This window comes from Cetorhinus maximus, chromosome 29 (genome assembly GCF_964194155.1).
Source record: "Cetorhinus maximus chromosome 29, sCetMax3.hap1.1, whole genome shotgun sequence".
Classification (NCBI taxonomy): domain Eukaryota; kingdom Metazoa; phylum Chordata; class Chondrichthyes; order Lamniformes; family Cetorhinidae; genus Cetorhinus; species Cetorhinus maximus.
In genome coordinates this window covers 11,231,927-11,236,225 of record NC_135907.1, presented here as the reverse complement: position 1 = coordinate 11,236,225, position 4,299 = coordinate 11,231,927, and positions in this window count along the sequence as shown.

The window sequence follows — 4,299 nt, the reverse complement described above, 5'->3', positions numbered from 1 at the left end:
AAGCAACTGAGGCCACAGATTGGTAACCCACAGGTGGAGACTTTGGAACAACTCAGCCTCACAATGAAGAACAAAACCGAAATGTACCGCAGTAAGGGAGAGTGAACCACGCACGATGCTGACAGCCATTGAACAGCCACTACCACTTCCAGGGCCTTTCTGACACATCGAGGGTCCATTGCAAAGACAATGATGGGAGCTCTAGAGAAGACAGTTTGAAAGGTCCCGGATGGGCTTGGGGTTAGAAGAAAAAGCACAGAAATGCTTGGTCTGTACCATTTTATATACAATTGGGACCATAGCTGATGATGTCCTGGGGCGACAGGACATCAAGGAGACCTCAGCATCCTATGATAAGGTTATGGGGGCTTTCAATAAGTCCTTCAGCAAGATTCAATCAGTGGAACCAAAGACCAAGTGAATCCATTGTGGTCGGCGTGCTCGATGACTCACTGTCGGAACTTCTACAAACCAAAGAGGATTTAATGTTACACAAGGCTGAACCATTTGCAAGGCAGGCAGAGCTGTGGCAGCAGAATTGGGTGCACTTCAGGGAGACGCCAAGGCTCGAGAGGGGTTGATCCAGTATGTAGGCCCAAAGTCTGGGAACCCATCCACCGAAAAGCCTGCGAAATAGCCCACTAAAACCACCAAAGGAGTGCAGAGATCCATTCCATTTATTTTAAAACATCCCAGATGTGGCACCATAAACCACCACCACTGCAGGAAATGCCCAGCAGGGGGCACTGAATACTTTCACTGTGAAGAGACTCGCCACTGGGGGTGTGAGTGAGGGAGAGAGTATAAAAGAGAGAGAGGGAGTGAGTGAGTGAATGAGTGAGTGGGCGTGGGTATGTGTGTGTGTGTGTGTGTGTGTGCGTTCCTGGCTCACTCCCAATCTCAGGGTTGTCATTCACCCTCACACCCACACACCAAAATATACTCTCACCTCACTATCACTAGAGGGTGAGTGAGTAAACACCCTGAGACTGGGAGTAAGCTGGACACACACACTCTCACCCTCTTACACAGTGTGACAATGGAGTACATGCCAGGGAAAAGTCAGACCATTGTCAACAATGGTGAGGTGAGAGTGACTGCCCTTGACATCAAGGCAGCATTTGACCGAGGGTGGCATCAAGGAGCCCTAGCAAAACTGGAGTCAGTGGGAATCAGGAGGAAAACTCTCCGCTGGTTGGAGTCATACCTAGCACCAAGGAAGATGGTTGTGGTGGTTGGAGGTCAATCATCTCAGCTCAAGGACATCACTGCAGGAGTTCCTCAGGATAGTGTCCTCGGCCCAACCATCTTCAGCTGCTTCATCAATGACCTTCCTTCCATCATAAGGTCAGAAGTGGGGATGTTCGCTGATGATTGCACAATGTTCAGCACCATTTGCAACTCCTCAGAACTGAAGCAGTCCATGTCCAAATGCAGCAAGACCTGGACAATATCCAGGCTTGGGCTGACAAGTGGCAAGTAACATTCATACCACACAAATTACTATCAACATCCTGGGAGTTATCATTGACCAGAAACTGAACTGGACTATCCATATAAATACTGGATGAGTGCAGCTCCAACGACACTTAAGAAGCTTTTAACTATCCAGGACAAAGCAGCCCACTTGATTGGCACCCCATCCACAAACATTCACTCCCTCCACCACCGATGCACAGTAGCAGCAGTGTGTACCATCTACAAGATGCACTGCAGAAATTCACCAAGGCTTCTTAGAGAGCACCTTCCAAACCCACAACCACTACCATCTAGAAGGACAAGGGCAGCAGATAAATGGGAACACCACCACCTGGAAGTTCCCCTCCAAGACACTCACCATCCTGACTTGGAAATATATCACCGTTCCTTCACTGTCGCTGGGTCAAAATCCTGGAACTCCCTTCCTAACAGCACTGTGGGTGTACCTACACCACATGGACGCAGCGATTCAAGAAGGCGGCTCACCGCCACCTTCTCAAGGGCAACTCGGGATGGGCAATAAATGCTGGCCCAGCCAGCAAATCCCACATCCCGTGAATGAATTTAAAAAACACCCTGTCGAGAGCTACAGTCGACCAGGCTACAGGACATCATTTGACACATCTCCGAGGTGGAAACATATTCATCATCAATTACAGGCACCCTACCGGCCTCTGCAAACAAACTCCGGGAGATCAGACACGCCAAGCCGAAGAACACAGTGCGCAGTCAGGTCAGAACATACGGCCGAGACGGTTGGCCTAAATATGCCCCAAGCAGCCAGGTAAGACAATACCACAAACAACAAAAACACCTGATGGTTGTTGATGACCTTCTAGTCTTCCATGACAGGCTAGTAATCCCGAGAGCGATGGGAGAAGACATTCTCCAAAACCTCCACAGTGGCCATTTGGGCAGAGCCTGGGCACAACCGGTATGGTGGCCGGGAATTTCGGAAATCTATCAAGGTCAAAACGCTCGGCGTTCTGCAAAGGAATAGAAAAGCCCTGGCACCCCTAGAAGTTGCAAGGAGACAATCATTCCAGTGTTATTTCGACATGCCACACTTGTGCCATCGACAGCCAAGAGCCAACAGAACCATTGCTACCATCAACATTTCCACCCATTCCTTGGCATAAGCTAGGGGTGGATCTGTTTAACTTCAGAGGGAAAGTCTATCTTATAGTCATTGACTACTACTCCCGCTGGTTGGAAATCAGCAGGCTCCACACCATAACCACAGAAGTTGTGGCAAAAGCTTTGAAACATATCTACTCTACCCATGGCATCCCGGATGAGGTGGTCTCAGACGATCATCCACAGCTTATGAGTGAACATTTCCGACAATTTGCAGCAGAATGCAGATTCTACCATGTGACCAGTTTGCCACATGATCCACAGGTGAATGGACAAGTGGAAAGGGGGGTAAAACCCCTCAAAATGTTGATGGAAAGGGGCTCCCCGTGCTCAACTACAGGGTGACGCCGATAAGGAATGGATTTTCTCCACCCAAATTACTGATGCGGTGGGGAGAAGGCTAAAAACCCAACTCCCTTCGCTCCAACATCAACTCAGACCCAACATCGCTTTATGAGACCGGATAAGGTGCCACGAGCAAACACACACAAAGAGAAACAGTCCAACTGGTACTACAGCCGACATAGAGCAAGAAAACCGCCCACATTAGAACCAGGGCAAAAGGTCTGGATCAAGGTCCATCAGAGACCATCAGGCTCAGGGTACAGTCATAGTCCAAACCCAGCAATCGTGGTCACACCTTGTCAAAACACTCGGAGTTCTGCAAAGGAACAGGAAAGCCCTGGTACCCCTAGAAGATGCGAGGAGACAATCATTCCAGTATTATCATGACACAGACTCCACTGCAAACACCTCCAGAAATGACACTCAAGTCCAGGAACTGGGCGTAGACCAGCACCTCGCACCAAGAGTACTCAAGACAAGATCAGGGAGAACTGGTAAGGAAACTGACAGACTAAACCTGTGAGGTTCTGACTGTTGGGGGGACTGCTGGGGGCCGATGTGGGGAAATGGTGGGAATGTAAATATTTTTGTCAATAGTTTAACAAAATAATTTAACAGTTTTGAGATTATACTTGTATTGGGGGCGGTGGGTAGGGAGATGTAGAGTAAAGGGTTAATAGCTACGTTAAGGAGAGAATGGGCAGAATATTGTGCTAGTCATGCAGACGTGTGCCCAACCCCAACGAGCGTAAAATGACGCATGATGGTGTCGGGCGAGCGTCCCGACGCGCATTCGCACAATATGTCGGTCGGCAGGTGCGCACAGGAGTCAGCAGCGCGCCCGCTGACAATTAACCGGCCTATTAAGGCCCTTAATGAACAAATTGATCGAAATGTTTCGCTGCCCGTCCAACCGTTCGGTTGGCGGGTGGGCAAAAAAGGCCAAGCGGCCTTGGCTTCTTTGGCAAAACCTCATCCACGGGTGGGATGAGGTTTCGACCAGTGATTAAAATAAAATAAAAACTTTATGCACTCATCTCTAACATGTCCCTGCTCACGTGACAGAGAGTTACATGAGGGGACATGTTCCTTTAACATTTTAAAAAATTCTTTATTGTTTATTTGGAAGATCTTCGGCTCCCTGGGGCGGCTCTGTGCCTCAGGGAGATTTTACTGCGTACACCCCCGCGCACATGTGCAAACCTCCCCGCTCACCCTCCTCCTCCCCCCACACACAGGCAGCGCTGAGCGCTGTGGCACGCGTGTCACACTGCTTGGCCATTAATTGGCCAGCCTACGTGAAATCGCGGTCAGGGCCCGATCGCTGGTGGCCGTGGC